This window comes from Ahaetulla prasina, chromosome 15 (assembly GCF_028640845.1).
Source record: "Ahaetulla prasina isolate Xishuangbanna chromosome 15, ASM2864084v1, whole genome shotgun sequence".
Lineage (NCBI taxonomy): Eukaryota > Metazoa > Chordata > Lepidosauria > Squamata > Colubridae > Ahaetulla > Ahaetulla prasina.
The window spans coordinates 1,403,890-1,421,577 of record NC_080553.1 but is presented as its reverse complement, the minus strand read 5'-3'; the positions used below and the strand labels follow the sequence as shown (position 1 = coordinate 1,421,577).

The 17,688-nt window shown below is 49.7% G+C and overlaps 2 protein-coding genes across 3 annotated transcripts in view; one reads left to right on the top strand and one right to left on the bottom strand.

Moving 5' to 3' along the window:
* Positions 1-17,688, bottom strand: part of GUCD1 (guanylyl cyclase domain containing 1) — a 319,725-nt gene that overhangs the window by 67,819 nt on the left and 234,218 nt on the right. The gene's annotated exons all lie outside the window — the stretch shown is intronic.
* The window catches only part of BCR (BCR activator of RhoGEF and GTPase), a 74,227-nt gene that overhangs the window by 7,042 nt on the left and 49,497 nt on the right, over positions 1-17,688 (top strand). The window lies entirely within an intron of this gene.

Below are 17,688 nucleotides of genomic sequence, written 5' to 3'. Positions count from 1 at the left end.
CCTGGGGGAAGTTCATTCCAGAGGGTGGGGGCCCCCACAGAGAAGGCCCTTCCCCTGGGTGTCGCCAGTCGGCACTGCCTGGCGGACGGCACCCTAAGGAGTCCCTCTCTGTGAGAGCGTACGGGTCGGTAGGAGGCAATCGGTGGCAGTAGACGGTCCCGTAAATAACCCAGCCCTATGCCATGGAGCACTTTAAAGATAGTTACCAAAATCAAGTTACCTTGATCAATGCCCAGCAAGGCAAGAATTATTTTGGATGCCACTTTAGATCTGTGCTTTTCAACCTTTGCTACTTCCAGATGTGTGTGGACTTCAACTTTCCTGGCTGAGGAATTCTGGGAGTTGAAGTCCACGCATCTTCAAGTGACCAAGGGACTGTTTATAATTAATCTTTTGTGAGCAGGTTATCCTCAACTTACGATCACAATTTATTTATTTTTATTTTATTTATTTATTTTGTCACACAGTATATATAAGCATAAGCATTAAAGTAACTATATAATATATGAGCGTATATATAAGTATGAGTGTATAATAACTATATTAATTGGATATAACGAAAGGAAACAATAGGACAGGAACAGTAGGCACGTGCTCTTATGCATGCCCCTTACACACCTCTTAGAAATGGGGTGAGGTCAATAGTAGACAGTCTTTGGTTAAAGCTTTGGGGATTTTGGGAAGAGACCACAGAGTCAGGTAGTGTATTCCAAGCATTAACAACTCTGTTACTGAAGTCATATTTTCTGCAATCAAGATTGGAGCGGTTCACATTAAGCTTAAATCTATTGTGTGCTCCTGTATTGTTGCAATTGAAGCTGAAGTAATCTTTGACAGGAAGGACATTGTAATAGATGATTCTATAAGTTAAACTCAGGTCATGTCGAAGGCGGCGTAGTTCTAAATTTTCTAAACCCAGGATTTCAAGTCTGGTGGCATAATTTTGTTGTATTCAGAGGATACGATGGAGCCCAACATTTCTGTTCCTAAGCAAGACATTAGTTAAGTGAGTTTTGCTCCTTTTTATGACTTTCAGTTGTTAAGTGAGTAACACGGTTGTTAAGTGGATCTGGCTTCCCCACTGACTTTGCTTGTCAGAAGGTTGCAAAAGGGGATCATGTGATCCCAGGACTCTGCGACTGTCATAAATATGAGTCAGTTCCTCAGCTTCCAGATTTTGCTCAGGTGACCAGGGTGATGCTGCAGTGATCGTGAGGGTGAAAAAAGGGTCATCAGTCACTTTTTCCCTGTGCCGTTGTAACTCCGAACAGTCACTAAACAAATGGTTGTAAGTTGAAGGCTACCTGTAATCTTTTGAGGGAATGTCAACGATCACATTGAAAAACAGGCTGCAGTGATTCAGTCCCTGCAATCCTTTTCCAGTGAGTCAGGCTCTCCCTCTTTCGCAACACCTGGCAGCAGGTGGAAGTTTTTCGGCTGGGTTGGCTGATCAAAGGGCTGGGAGGTGTCACCAGCAGCCTCTTTTGAGGCATCTCTCCTTATTGCTCATTGTGGGGGTGACCCCAAGACTTTGGCAGGCTCTGATCGTCATTATCCGTCTCGGTGGATTCATCGGCCTCGCTCATGAGGTAACTGATCTTGGGTCAGTCTGGAGTGCTGAGACTTGTTTCCTTGATACCTTTTTGCCATTGATTGAATTATTGTTATTTTGTTTATTTATATCCTGCCTTTATTATTTTTATAAATAACTCAAGGCAGCAAAGGTATTTCCCTCCTCCTCCTGTTTTCCCCACAACAACATCCCTGTGAGGTGGGGCTGGCTGAGAGAGACCAGTTGGCCCCAAAACACCCAGCCTGCTTTTGTGCCTAAGGCAGGGCTAGAAGTCACAGCCTCCTGGTGATTGGCCCACAGCTACCCAGGTGCTTTCATGCCCCAGGCAGGATTGGAACTCACCGTCTCCTGAACTCAGCTGGTACCTTAACCCCCTAGACGAATGCTTTTATGAGGAACAAGAAGAGGAACAGAAGGGGAATAAGAAGAAAGAACAGCAGCCTTGCCAGCTCTGGATTCAGCCGAATGAGAAGATGGGATATGTTTTGTCCCCAGAGCACCAAAGCCCATGCTTCAGGGGGCTTAGGCTGGAGAGGAACAATCGAGGGCTGTGAGCCCCGGCTCCTTCTGAAGGTGGGGAGTGGGTGATGCTAAAGCAGGCTGGGGGCAGAGAAGAAGCAGGAATCTTTTGCTTTCTCACTGGCAGTCTGGGGTCTCCTGTAAGTTGAAGTTGTCTTAGTGGTTAAGGCGCCAGGAGATTGTGAATTCTAGTCCTGTCTTGGACATAAAGCCAGTTTGGGCCAATCCCTCCCTCTCGGCCTAGGAGGGAGGCAAACTAGTTCTGAAGTCTTGCCAAACAGTGCTGGAGTCAACACTGACTTGAAGGCAGGAGGGAGGGTGGATGTAGTCATTTGAAATACTAAAAACAAGACAAATCACCCATCTGAGGCATTGCAATTATATTTGTGATGCCTTTCAGTGGTGCCTCCTTGGCCTGATGCAAAGCCTCCCTCTCTGCTCCACTCCGTGTTGCTTTCAGTCCTTCCCAAGGGGAGATCTGGCCTTTGAGAGCCAGAAGTGAAGGTGAAGCATGAATAGCACCATTGATGTTCTGGGCACCATTGTGAATCTTTTGAGTACTGGCCAGACAGACTAAGGCAGAGCTGAAGGGAGAAGGCGGTTGGGCTCTGGTTCCTCTACTTTCCTGACTGTTTCTCAAGAGACCAAACCAGTTTTCACTTCCTGGTGAAATGCAGACTCCCCCCCCCCACCCGCCCCCAGCCATTTCCAGCCAAGCCAACCTCTCTCATTTTGCATTCCTTTCTCGCACATGGGTGTCTTTGTAAACCAGTTGCAGCATAGCTAAGCTGCCTGCTCTGCCTTTGGGAGTTCAGCCTTCCTTTGCCCTTAAGGTGACACCAGAGACATTGAGCACATCGTCCTTCAGTGAAGCAGGTTTTCAGCCGTGGCACCCAGAGCTGTGGCTTAGGTGGCAATGGCAAACCTTTAGGCTGGAGAGAAGGGCCCTGGGGGCAGTGGCGAAAGCCAGCCTGCCAAAGCCAGATCCACCCCCAGATGCCGGCTTTGCCCCTCAGCTTCCTCCCCTGGGAAAGGTGTAGCCTGGCTGAAGAGAGAGGTGGGCGTCCAACCTATTTTTCCTTTGACCTCCGTGTCCGCATGGGTGGGCCTGTAAACCACCGGGGGCTGGGCGTTTTTGCCGAGAATGAGGCCTGTTCTGTATCCAGAGCACACTGTGTGCCACAAGCCAGATATTTAATTGGAAGCCTGCTAGGATGCAGCCGCATTTCAGCTCTGTTGCTCTTGTTTAAATCGATGGATACACGTTTGACTTCCAACTGTAAAAGGGTTTCGTTGCTGAACAAAATGCTCTTGATAGGAAGCTTCCTCCCCCGCCTGTAGATGGCTGCTGAGACAGGAAAGCATTCACGAAAGCTTTTTTTGGCCTCCACACATTCATAATAACAGAGTTATAATAACAGAAGGGATCTTGGAGGTCTTCTAGTCCAACCCCTACTCAGGAAGGAAACCCTATAACATTTCAGACAAATAGCTGCCCAATCTCTTCTTTAAAACCTCCAGTGATGGGATATTGACAACTTCTAGAGTTTCTCCTTAATTCCTTAATTCCAGATTGCTTCTCTCCTTGATTAGTTTCCATCCATTGTTTCTTGCCTTTTGATGCTCTGCAAAATTAAGTTGGCCCCCTCTTCTTTGTGGCAGCCGCTCAAATTTTGGAAGAATGCTGTCCTGTTGCCCCACTTCTTTCTTTTCACTAGACTAGACAGACCCAGTTCCTGCCATCATTCTTCCTATGTTTTAGCCCCCAGCCCCTATTCACCTTCATTGCTCTTTGCACTCTTTCCAGAGTCTCAATGTCTTTTTTTATATTGTGGCGATCAAAACCGGATGCAGTATTCCAAGTGTGTTCTTTCCAAGGCCATATAAAGTGGTATTAACACTTCATATGATCTTGATTCTATCCCTCTGTTAATGCAGCCCAGGACTGAGTTTGGCTTTTTTGGCAGCTGCAACACACTGGTGGCTCATGTTTAAGTGACTGTCCACTGGGACTCCAAGATCCCTCTTGCAGTTATTGAACCAGGTACCCCCTGTTCTGTATCTGGGCATTTGGTTTTTCTTGCCTAAACGTAGAACCTTACTTTTCCCACCATTAAATTTTAGTTTGTTAGATAGGGCCCAGTGTTCCAGTCTGTTGAGATCCATCTGGATTTTGAGCCTATTTTCTGGGATGTTGGCTATTCCTGCCAGCTTGTTCTCCTCTGAAAATTTGATGAGTTCCCCTTCTGTTCCCTCATCTAAATCATTTATGAAGATATTGAAGAGTCCTGGGCTTAAGATGGACCTTGGGATACCCACCGCTTGCTTCCCGCCATGTAGAGGTGGTTTCATTAAGGACTACCTGTTGAGTACCAGTTGTCAGCCAGTAACAAACCTATTTGGTGGTGATGCTGTTTATCCCACATTCCTTGGGCTGCCCCGCTGAGCTCTTTAGGGGCTCCTGTTTCCCACTTGGTGCACAGGCTGAATTGCCACATAACAGCATAAGCTATAATACGTTCAGTCTACAGCACTAAGGACAGCAGGCCTCCCTGGGCCATTTCCTCATCGTTTGAAACTTGTCTCAGGCTTTCTGTTGATTCCTTGGTGAGAGAACTGGGAGTCTGGGGAATGGGGATGTGTGTTTGGTTGGCCAACCCAGATTAGCGGCTGGTGTTGTCATAGTGTTGTGGTAGCCCTGGTTTGCGTTGTTCTTGCTCGATCATGTCATGTGTCAAACTCGATCACGTCATGTGACATCACGTGATGTTTTTGTCTTTGTGGAGCTGTGGGCATGGCCTGTGCATCTGGCCCACAGGCAGCCATTTGACTCCCCTGTATCTTGACTAACAGGCAGCATTTCCAATTGATTTGCTGCAGGGGCCCTCTTGTGGTCCACCGGCAGCCTGCGGAACTGGCAGCAGAGTCGGACAGTGAGGAGGTTGGGGAGGAACATGGGCCAGTCCTGGAGTCTGGGGAAGGCTCAGATGAGGGCTCTGTGTTGGAGGCAGAGAGGGGGCCAGGGCCATCTGGGAGTTATGTGCTGCCTCCGGAGCCTCCAGAATTGGACATCAGCGAGGCAAAGGAACAGGGGGAGCCTGTTCCCAGTGCGCCCATGCGCAGAGCTACCAGAAGACAAGGGCAGTTAAGACAAAAGGGACGACTTGGGAGTAGGGCTTGGAGATGATTGGTCCCTCCCATAAGATATAAAGAAGCATGTGAGCCTTTGCAGGAAGCAACTTTGTTTGTTCTGGTTGGTTTGAATCCTGAAGCTCCGTTTTGACTAACTTTAGCTAATTGCCAATTAGGTCTTTGGCAGCGTGTCAAGGGGGATAAAGGTGGGTGCTTATCAGCCTTATCCCGAAGGACTATGGCAGACTTCAGTAGGACTCTTTGCAAACTTATTTGCTACAGGCTGTGAATGAACATAATTCACAGCCCTTGAAATAAAAAGATGGGTCTGTGGGACTAATTGTGTGCTTTTTACTGTCTCTGGAAGCCGACGTCAGAACAGGCCCGGCCCAAAGGAGAGGTTGCACGCTTGGCCCGTTGGAGGTGGACAGAGGGTTGCTGACTTTTAATGAAGGGCCCTGGACCCTGTCAACTTGTCACTTGGTTGGTCTCCGTGGCAGCGTCCTTGCAAACTTTGGCCCCAGTTCACTTTCTTGAACTGTTGTCCTCGGTCCTTCCATATCTTTTCTCACGGAAGGAGAGCCACTGTACTGGAGGAAGCATCTAGGAATGGACCCAGAGCTGAGCATTATGAGTTTATCAGTTATGTGAAGGTGAGGAAGCATTCTTCGTTTATTTCTTTGTTGTCATGTTCTGGGGTAGTTCCAGTTGGAAGACCCAGTTGGCGGTCGCACTTCACTTATGTTTCTTTGTAGTACCTTGACAATTGGCCCCAACTGCAAGAACAGCCAACTCAGCAGCCTCCCAAGTAGGCAGGAGACAGTGCTGAGGTGAGGGAAGACTCTTTCCCATCATGGTCAGAGAGGAGGCTCCAAACTTGGTTTGTTACATGTCTTCCAACTTCCTTTTCCTCCTCCGTGATGCTGCACTGAATGACAGTAAGATGTTCACATCAGAGCCTGGGCTTATTTGCCCCCATTCTGTAGGTGGGCCACCAGGGCTTACACCAAACAGCCAGTGAAACTCCAGGTCGGTTGGGCTCGTTGCTCTTCTCTCAGGGCTCAGAGCCTCTGGTCAGCTGAAGAAGGCTTTCATTGATGGGACGGTTGGGTTCTTTAGGAGGAAGAATCATAAAAATCCCTACTGAGTCTTGGTGACATTGCAGAGCTCAGTTTGTTAAGTGAACAAAGGACAAGACCCACCTGGTGAGTTTGGATGGTTATATTTACTGGCTAATAGACTGCTCGGTTGGCTGGACTTAAAGCAACATAATGTCCCTGACTTTTGTGAATTAGGTTAAAACCGTCCACATACAGTAACGATTTTTTTAAAAAAGCCAATTACTTCAATCACAAACCGTTCCAGTACTGGAGGGATCCGCAGTTCCACACCCTGACCCCGAGGCCTGCTGGAGGAGTCCGTTTTGATGGGGCTGGGGGACGGAATGCTGTTTCATAGAAAGAAGGCCAGGTGTGGCCGAAAGGAGGAAGAGGCACCATCTGCATCTCCAGGGCCTAAAATTTGTGTTCCTTTGGCAATTTCTGGGACCCAAAGGTTGTTTGAAACGCAGCACACACCATTTAGGACAAAGCAGAGCTTTTTCTCAGGGAAAAGCAGCATTTGGTCGAATGTGCCTGAGCATTTGCAGTGGACCTTGGGTTGTCTCTTCCTCACAGAGACACAAGCGCAGCTCCATCTTCCATGCAAAGGTTCAGTGTGAGAAACACCTGAGAGGGAGGGAGGGAGGGACAGAGAGAGAGCTTGGTGGGGCTTGATTCAGCCAATGCCCTTCTTCACTGTGGGGGAAGAGCCTCTCCGTTTTGCCCCAGTTCCCAGAGCTTGGTCAACTCCCTCCTTGCCATCTTGGGTGAAGAAGTGTCTCCCTTCCTCCAAGGAAGCCACCCATGGCCTCTTCTCCCTCTCCAACCAGGAACCCACAACTAAATCCCGCAATTGGTGTGACTATTTCCAACCTCTCTCCTAGCAACTTCCTTTTTCTCTCTTTCCTTCTCTCTAATTTTGGGGCAGTCTGGCAGCATGTCCCCATGTCCAGGAGGAAGTGAGGGTCCCCTCATCCCCATAGCAGTGAGGCTGCTGTCTCAACGTCTTCCCACCACAGTCCTTGGTAGCAGCTGGTCACCTCATCAGCCAGCTGCCCTCCAAGGCCAGAACTGAGCAGTGTTCTTCCTCCATTTTCTGAGTTCTGCCAACGTAAAGGCAGCCATACCAGTCCCAAAAGCCATATGCCATACTGAACTCTTGAAGGAAGGCCAAACCAGGTTCTTCCTTTGCCCTGGAGGCAGAGCCACTGCCACGATGTTGGCCTGGAGTGTTTTGCCAGAAGGAGATCCCTCCCCCCATGGAGCACTGTCTCTACCAGGGCTCTCCAAACTTGGCAACTTTAAGACTGGTGGAATGGCTGAGGAATTCTGGGAGTTCTTAACAAGATCTATAGAGGATTTGACCATCTTTCTAACTTTTAGGGCAGTAGAAAGTTGCCATCCAGGCAAATCCTTGCCCATTCAGGCAAGCGTCAGCCAGCTCATTCAGGGGATAGGAAGCTCTAGGAGGTCTGTGGCTTGGAAACCCAACAGCACCAGGCATGGTGAGATGACCTTGAAGCATCTGCTTCTGGACCAAGGATGACTTTGGCATTACGAGAGCTGTGCCTCCTACAACTTCCTGACAGCCTTTCCAGTGGTTTCAGGGATACCTGGCCATGATCTTCTAAGATCCCTGAGGAAGCAAGCTTTTGACCAGGACTCCTCTTCTGCCTCCCTCTTGGAAGGCTCACGGTGCAGAGGGATGGTTAGGCCTTAACTTTTCCAGCAGAAGGAGCAGACGGTCCTCCCGGCTCAACCCCTGGGGGCTAAAAACCAGAGATCCCAGATGCCTCCATGGGTTTCACTCACAAGCTCTGGAGCAACAGGGTTCTGTGGGATTCCCTGTGTTTGTTTTTCCTCTGAGGCTGCAGCCGATCTTCAGCTTCCATTTTGTGAAATCTGCTATCATGTTCTTGCTTTTCCGGCTGCCTCCCTGGGATGACGGGAGGCTGCTGAGAACCGTGGCTTTCATAGCATGGTGGAAGGCTGGTTAAAGAGGGTGCGGTGGGGCTGCTCACCAGGGAAGAGCATTTCAAGCTCGGAGCACAGGAGGAAAAAGGTCCCACCCTTGCCCTAATGGCACAGCATTGGGTTACTGCAAGGCAGCTGGGTGGGGCTGCCCTTGAAGAACATTTGGAAGCTGCAGCTGGTACAAAATGCAGAGAGGCAGTGCAGAATGAACTGCCTTGTCCATTGGTGCGCCTCCAAGTGCAATTCAAGGTGCTGGTGGTATCCTTTAAGCCCTTCATGTCCGGGGGGCCTGGTGACGGTCTTTCCCCGGTGGCGCCTGCCTGTCCCATTAGACCTGATAGGAACAGCCTGCTCTGGATCCACCGCCAGAGAGGGCCATCTGGCAGGACCCAGCAAGAGGGACTTTTCTGTGGCAGCCCCTGCAACGTCGGCTCTCCCAAGATCAGCCTTGCCATGACCCTGCTTGGCCTTTTGGACCCAGCCAATAAAACGGCTTTGCCATCCAATCTGGAGCCCCAGTAGTGCGACTCAGCCCGACTCGAGGCTTCTTGGAGAGTTTTGTGAGCATCTCAGCTGCTACGCCTAGAGAGTGCCTGGAGGTCTAGCCGTTCAGAGGCTGATCGGACACTAGTGAAGTCCTATACAAGGACTTACCTAGTGGCATTGAGGGAAGCGAGGCGTTGCTACGCCTCCTCCCTCATTGCGTCGGCAGATAACTGCCCAGCCGCCCTGTTCCGGGTGACTCGTTCCCTTCTTCACCAGGGGGAGCGGGATGACCCGCTGCAGGGACGTGCTGAGGAGTTTAACGGTTATCTATACGATAAAATCGTTCAGCTTCGGGACGGGTTGGACCAAGATTGCGGTGACTCAGGTGAGGCGTCCGAGGGTGGTCTTGGTGACATTGTCTGGGATGAGTTTGACCCTGTGGCTCCCGAGGACATGGACAGGTTGTTGGGTAGACTGAATGCCACCACGTGTTTACTGGACCCGTGCCCCTCCTGGCTGGTGCTGGCCACTCAGGAGGTGACACGAGGCTGGCTCCAGGCGATTACGATCGCTTTTTGGTGGAGGCGTCTTTCCGGCCGCCTTGAAAGAGGCGGTGGTGAGACCCTCCTTAAGAAGCCTTCCTGGACCCGCTGTTTTAGGTAATTATCGTCGGTCTCCAACCCGCTCGCGGCGAAGGTTGTAGAGAGTATGGTGGCATATCAGTTTCTGCACCTGGATGAAACCGTCTATCTAGACCTGCTCCAGTCCGGTTTCCGGCCGGCTACAGCACAGAGACGGCTTTGGTCGCGTTGGTGGATGATCTCTGGAGGGCCAGGGATAGGGGTTGTTCCTCTGCCCTGGTCCTATTAGACCTCTCAGCGGCTTTCGATACCATCGACCATGGTATCCTGCTGCGCCGGCTGGAGGGATTGGGAGTGGAGGCACCGCTTATCGGTGGTTCTCCTCCTATCTCTCCGACCGGTCGCAGTCGGTGTTGACAGGGGCAGAGGTCACCCCGAGGCGCCTCACTTGTGGGGTGCCGCAGGGTCGATCCTCTCGCCTTCTGTTTAACATCTACATGAAGCCGCTGGGTGAGATCATCAGTGGTTTCGCGTGAGGTATCAGCTGTATGCGGATGACACCCAGCTGTACCTTTCCACGCCGGACCACCCCAACGAAGCTATCAAGTGCTGTCCCGGTGTCTGGAGGCTGTACGGGTCTGGATGGGGAGAAACAGGCTCAAGCTCAATCCTCCAAGACAGAGTGGCTGTGGATGCCGGCATCCCGCACAGTCAGCTAAATCCGCGGCTGACCATCGGTGGCGAGTCATTGGCCCCGATGGAGGGTGCGCAACTTAGGCGCCCTCCTGGATGAACGGCTGTCTTTGGAAGATCATTTGACGGCCGCCTCCAGGAGAGCGTTTACCAGGTTCGCCTGGTGCGCCAGTTGCGCCTTTCTGGACCGGGATGCCCTGTGCACAGTCACCCACGCACTCGTGACGTCTCGCCTGGATTACTGCAATGCTCTCTACATGGGGGCTCCTTGAAGGGCATCCGGAGGCTGCAGTTAGTCCAGAATGCGGCTGCGGGTGATAGAGGGAGCCCTCGTGGCTCCCGTGATAACACCCACCCTGCGCAGACTGCACTAGCTCCCTGTGGCCTCCCGGGTGCGCTCCAAGGTTTTGGTGACCACCTTTAAAGCGCCCCATGGCATAGGGCCGGGTTATCTACGGGACCGCCTACTGCTACCGAATACCTCTCACCGACCCGTGCGCTCTCACAGAGAGGGACTCCTCAGGGTGCCGTCAGCGAGGCAATGTCGTCTGGCGACGCCCAGGGGAAGGGCCTTCTCTGTGGGGGCTCCCACCCTCTGGAATGAACTGCCCCCAGGACTTCGTCAGCTTCCGGACCTTCGGACCTTCCGCCGCGAGCTTAAAACATACCTATTTAACTGCGCAGGACTGAGTTAGATTTTAGTTTGTGGGTTTTATCTTGGGTTTTAATTTTTATATTTTTAATTATTAGGCTTTTGAATAAGTTTTTTAATTGTTTTTAGAATTGTATTTATTGCTTTTAAATGCCTGTAAACCGCCCTGAGTCCTTTGGGAGATAGGGCGGTATATAAATATAAACAATAAATAAAATAAAATAAATAAAATACTTTTGCTATCCACGTTTTGAATGAATGATCTGTTGAGACTTTACTTCATTTTTTGGTCTTTGTTATTAACCATCCAGAGTCTCGTAGGTGATACAGGTGGCCATATGAAATATAAATTAGCTTTTTTTTTGGGGGGGGGCATCCTTCAGGTATCCTGGTGAATCCAAATTAGGGATATTCAAAGCTCCTTGATCCAGGAATGGGATATTCACTTCTGAACAAGTTCCTCCCTGATTTGGCATCCCCTGGAAGTAAATTCTCGGGAAGTGCAGTATTCTGATTAAGCTGCCTTGTTTCAGGGCTGGATCCTTCCCAAGATGCTTTGCAACCTTCTGGATGGAAGGTGTGGGAGATTGGGGGGGGGGTTGAGAAGGGAAGGGGTTGTGGATGGAAACCTCCAAGTGTTGGAAATCCAGTCCATTGGCAGCCAGCCAGACCCAGCAGCAGCAGCAGCAGCTTAAGCCCAGATGCGGGGAAGCCTTTCCGAGCTCTCTGAGGCTCTGCTGTTAACTGGGAGCTGGCAGTTCCTCTTGCAGTGTCCGGATGCAGTATTGATTCTGGATTAGCATTAAAAACTCCTTCCTGAAGCTTGCCTTGTTTTTGCTCCCTTGATCTTGCCCAAGTCTCTGGCACTTGGTGGGACGAAGGAGAAACCTAGGAATTCTCTCCAGAGCAGCAGGGCTGGGAGGGAAAGGGGACCGCCTGGGATGTTCAGGAATTCCCAGCTCCCTTTCCTAAATCATGGGGGGCTCTAAAGGTGTAGGCTGGCTTTTCTATCCAAGTGCAGAAACAAGCAAGAACGGGGCCGGAGGCTTTTCCTGTCAGGAGGAATATCTGGGTGTTATCCAGAGATGGCAGGGAGGGCAGAATTTGTTCCTCTCCTCGGGCAGCATCAGAGCCGTGCTTTGCTGTGCTTTGAAAGGCACCTTTCGCTCTCGGCATCCCCTGCGCTTCCTGGGCTAAAGCCCATGGCCAGGGATGTGGCCGGACTATTAATGGGTAAATCTGCATAGATTGCAAAAGATTCACAGAAGAGTTAGACTTTCCACAAGCACCACAAATCCTCTGGTGTTGTTCAGGTTTTTGCATGAGCTTTGAGCATCTGCTTGAAAAATCACCCTAAATTTAATGCGTTTCTTAAAGCAACCTTCCCTCTTCCCAGGCTTTGCACAAAAGGCTGAGAATGGAGGGGCTGCTTTAATGAGCGGCAGGGAAGGGTCCTGCCTGTGTAAGGTCCAGCAGGCTTCTTCCCAGTCTGGTGTGAGAGATGGGAAGGTTGTGCCTGAAAGAGGACCGTGATTCCCTCCTGCCTCCAAATTGGGGTGTGTGTGTGTGAGGTGCTGGCCATTTCTGGGCTGAGGAAGGGGCCACAAAGGGGGCTGAGTCAGTTGCTGCTGCCCCCACCCCCCACCCCGGCCATGTTTTGAAGCTTTTCCGTGGAATTCCTTGAGGAAGTAGCCAGAGGAAGAAAAGGCAGCACAGCTTTGTGGGTCCACCGGGGCTGTGCTGTGGGGGGTGGGGAGGGGGGGGGCTGGCCGCAGCCCTTTTTCTCCTGCAGAGGCCCAGCCTTGCTTGGCTGGCAGTGGTTTGAATAAATAATGGTGAGCGGCCGTGACTCTTATCTCTCTGCACTGCAGTGCTGAAAGGGAGGCTTATCTCTTGCTCCAGGACTGGCAGAGGAAATAAATGAGATTTCTAAGGAGGCTGGCCCAGCCCCCCCCCCTCCGCCCCAGCTTTCAGGGGCAACCTTGGGCTGGACTGCCTTCCCCAAAATGCCAGATCTTATTCTGGCTGGGCCTCCAGAAGGAATCAATAAACCTTTGGATCCAGAGATAATCCAGCTAGAAATGTCCTCCTTCTCCAGCAAGCATCCTGCAGAAAGAGCAGAGCAGAGCAGAGCAGAGCTTGGCAGGTTCCTGACATTGCTGGGGGTGGTTTTCTGTGCTGATGTTCAAAAGAATCAGTCTGCAAGTCCCACTGCACTTACTGCCTATATTTGAAGATCTTAATTCTGTCGCGGTGGCATGCCCACATGCACACACACACACACACAAACAAAACACACACCCATTACAATAAAACTATGCTAACTAACTATACTTAGTGAGGCCAGGAAAGAAGAACGATTTTTAAAAGGAAGCCTGAACGTTCACAAATCTTTTGAAAAACCATAGGAATAAAAAAAAAACTCTCTTGGTGCCTAAAGGGATGCCAAGTGGATGCCAAGTCAGTTTCTTTGGAAAGGGCACTGCCCAGCCAGGGCGGGGGCCACGGTTGAGAAGATCATGTCTTGCTAGCGCTCTTCCCCCCCTCCCCGCCACCCTGCCCCGATTTCGTCAGTAGCATGAGGAAGTCGTAACTGAGATTGCTTGCAAGGTACTTGGTGTGGTGTATTTGTGGTTTGCTAGCCCAGCATATTGTCAGCTGCTACTACGCAACATGGCAGCATTTGTGATGCAAGCATGACTTTCTCCTAATACTCTGCTTACCTTTCCTCTGGACCTAAACTGCACAGGCACACCCCAGCGTTAGAGGTTGCAACACCTCCTAACCCTGCTGGCCTCCGTAGGGCACCTTGTCCCTGGGGCCCTGAGCCTGGATGGCTAATGAGCTGCCTTTAGAGGACGTTGGGGTGAACGAGACTGGCCTTGGGGTGCTGGGCGGGTGGTGCTTTTGGGGGGTCATGCTTGACGGTTTTGGTTTTAGGTTGCATTGTGTGAGAAGGGCAGTCATCATATAAACAGATGAAGGAATGAATCAGATCAGTGGGTCTCATTAGGGCTTGGGTTGCGTGGGCCAAAGGGAAACTCAGCCACCTACTTGGGGTTGCCTGGAAGCCTGCTGGCATTGGCTGCCCTGCCAAGGACGTCGGGAAGGAGAGGCAGGGGGCTTGGTGGCCCTGGAGATTGCCCACCCTTCTTGTAGATGCTCATTGGAGAGGGTGGCTATTGGGGCTGGTTCTCCCCTTGGGGCTGCCAGGTTTTCTTTTCTGGTAACATGTTCATGACTGGTGTGATATTGTGCAAGCATGTGCTAAGGTGTGGAGTTGACAGGCTGGTTACAGTTGTGCGTTACTCCTAATTTAGTTTTGGTGTTAATGAATATGTAGCTTGTTCAGGAGCAAGGGTCTGAAAAAGAGTTAATTACATTTTGAAACAATGTACTAATTTGGTATTAAGGCTCACCATTTTGAAAGACTGTGATCAAAGGGGCTGCAGTATAACCTTAAAACAAGCACAGGGGAGCCCCAGAGTAGAGTCAAGGAGGTCAAGACAGGATTACTGTATTTTCTGCTCTGGAGTATGATGGTTATTCTGGTTTCTCAAACTCTTCCAGCAATCTCTGGATTGCACAAGGAATGTGCTGCCTTGGAGGGAAGTGTGTGGGAAGAAGGCTTGTTTGTGGAGCATACCGCATGCCCAGGGCCTGGCCACACACGGAGCACCCAGAGGCAACTGTCCCCTGTACCCAGCAAACAGGTTGGGCCTGTTTTGGCCAAGGGTTCGATGGGGAATAGCGGCCCTTTCTTCTTTTCCTTCGGATCCTTGCCAGAGGCAGAGAAGAGGCTCAGTTTCTGGATTTTCTGCCTTTTCCATCTGTTCAGAGGGGCTTCTAGCTGAAGTGCAAAAGATGAACTTCATTTGCTATTATTTTTTATTTTTATTTTATTTTTTTTTATTTTTTTTATATATTTTTTTTATTTTATTTTTTATTTTTTAACTGTTTACTGTTATATTGTGGATGTAGTCTAAATGATTATTTGCTTGATATTTGATTGATGGAGTAGTATTGGAAGACTGAATATTAAATCTTATGACAATTGAAGAAATATATAAGTGATGAAAATTTGAATTTGAGAAGCTGGATTGTAATTTAAGAAATGGACTTATGAAATTTGAAGGAATATACAAGTGGGCGGAAAAAAAATTGAATTTGAGAAGATGGATTAATTTTAAAAATGGACTGTAAGAAGTAATATGTGAAGTTGGTATTGTTTCTTTTCTTTTCTTTTTTTTATTATTCTTTCCTATCTTTTTATTTTTATTGTGAGGGGATCTATAGTTTTAAATTTTTTAAGGTGGGAGGTTATGTATATTTTGTATACTTTAGCTTGTGATTGTTGGTCATAATACCCGGTATTTGCTCTGGGAAGTCTGGGGGGGGGGAAGGGGGAGAAAATGAATCAACAAGTGATACATGGATTGATTATTAATGTACAGTAATTTTTGAAGATATGAAATTAAAAAAATTAAAATGATATTGGGGATGCTCGACTGCCATTTCAGGAAGAAAAGTAGTAGAGTAGAAGGAGGGAAGAAAGTAGGTAGGAAAGTGTAGAGAAGGAGGAGGGGAATAAGAGGGTTAGATAGGGTGGAAGAAGGGAGGAGTGGAGAAGGAGGAGAGGAAGTTGTAAAGTGAAGGAGATGAAGGATGGGAAAGTAGTAGAGGGTAGAGAGGGAGGTTGTGTAGTAAGGAAGTGGCAGTCGGGCAGGCCTGAATCAGTAATAAATAAAAATTAATGATTAATGATGGATAATAGTTTGTACATAAATATGATGTTGAAAAATGGAAATAAAAAATTATTTTAAAAATTTTTTTTTAAAAAAAACAAAAGATGAACTTCATATGAAATATAATACAATTTTACAGGTTTACCTGACACCACCAGACTCTTCGTGAAGGATAACTAAACATGAGGAATGCTAAAGTTGCACAGCCAAAATTTACCAGGTTCGGAGGCAGGAAATCTTTTTGCTAAGGGAGAAGCTTGGCTCTGTTTTATCTCTGGGCTGCAAAGTGCCAATTCTGTCAAGTCACTCTTGAGGAAAAGCAGATCAGCAAGTGAAAAGCACAGACTGTGTGTGTGTATATGCAGTAGGGCCCCTGGATACCGCAGCGGCCTCAGCCCAGCCTCCTGCCCCACCTGGGTGTGATATTATTGCAGCACACCGATAGACTTCATACAACTTTTGTAAAAGGGGCTCCTCATTCAAGACCGACAATATTTGGAGAATGTTGCATAAGAATTTCTCCTTTACTGGCTCAGGAATTTTGGGAGTTGAAGTCCACAGGTGGTACACTTGTTGTCGTTGCCCACTCCTGGTCAGAGGGAAGTGAGGAGGGGAGGGGGCTGCTCTCTGTCTCCAAGTCAGGCATCTCAGCAGGGCAAAGCGCCTTCAAAGACCCACAATAGGCCTTAAAATCCTGTCTGCTCAGCCCAAGTGAGCAGGGAAGGGGGCGCCAGTGGGAGACCCCCGGTGATGACCGCCCGGATGGCTTCAGAGGCACAGCTCTTAAAACCCAGAACAGGTTCCAGAGGAATCCATGCTCAGCCTTGTTTTGCAGTGCGGTAGATTGCCATCTATTCAGGCATGTCTTACATTTAAAAAAAAAAACAACCACCCTCAGCTCTGAGACGTTGTGCTGGCAAAGCCTCCAGGCGGCTTTTAGGAAATGTCTAAACCCTTCTTTAAAATTAGACCTTTGGCACCCACGGTGCTCCTCCGTGTTTTTCCCAGCCAGTCACTGACGGCATCCTTACTTGCGCTGGGTGTTCCGAGGTGAAGGAGGAGGTAGCCAAGTACCTTTTAAACCAGTTGAGAACCCAAGTGCCTGCCACGTAAACTCAGCTCCTTCCTTCCTTCCTGAGTGGTCCTTTCTCTAGCAGCAGCCCTGCCCCTCCCCGCCTGCCCTTGGGGGCCCAGGAAACGCCGGGATGGCTTTCCGGCTGATGGTGGGAAGAAAGAAGCCGGCTCAGGAAGCAGCAGCCTGTGAGCTGAGCATTGTGTGGGTGTGCGTGTGGGGGCGGGGATGAAGCACAGCTTGTTCCATGTAGGTCTTCCTCCTCTTTCGAGCTTCTGTGCCTCCCCTGTGAGCTTCTGGAGCCCCATGCAGCTGCCTCTTGATTTTCCTTCCTTTTGTAATACGGAAAGTGTTAACGAAGTATGTGGGGGGTTTTATGCTCAAAAAGGCCGCAGCTGCCTTGGAGTTTGGGAAGACGTTTTATTCCATGCCTCCCATTCTGCAAATATATCCTCGCACCTCCTGCATTGTGCTAATCCATCACCTTGGGATGCAAGCAAGTCTGTGGATCCTCCTGTCTCCATGTATTATACAAAGGGAGGCCATTGAGGCTCAAGTGGTGCCTTGCTGCAGTCCTCCTACCAGGCAGGCCAGTCTTGCTCCTGGATTGCAGTTGATGGGAGAACTGGGGGCTCCTTTCCTATTCCAAGGCCTCCTGGAAAGGCTTCCGCTGGGCTGCTCCCTCGTCCTTGGCTGGCCTTCTCCCCAGGCCATGGAAGGGCGGCTTCAACAAAGGGCCCTCAGAGCGGGACAGTGGGAGGCGGGCGGCTCATGTGGCCTTTGCTGGAGGCAGGGAGAAGAGCCCTCCTTGCAAAGGCCACTTCTGCTCTTACGTTGCTGGTTAAACAAATAAGTGGGCAAATTGGAAGCAATGAGGTCAGGGAAAATGCAATAAAAATGTGCATCTGTTTCCTGCAAATATCAGCGCCAGATGATCCTGTGGTAATGGGTAGACGTCCCAAAACCTTACACAGCCAATCCTGGTGGAGGGAAGGTGGAAGGATCCCATGGACAGGGATGGATGGGGCCAGAGACTCTCCTCTACCCGTCCCACAGCCGGCTAAGTTGTCACTCGTGGGGATGGTGACAGCCCTGGTGATGGGCAGGTATTGTGAAAGCAAAGGGCCTGTGGGACCCTTAAGGCTTGGTGGAAGAAAGTGA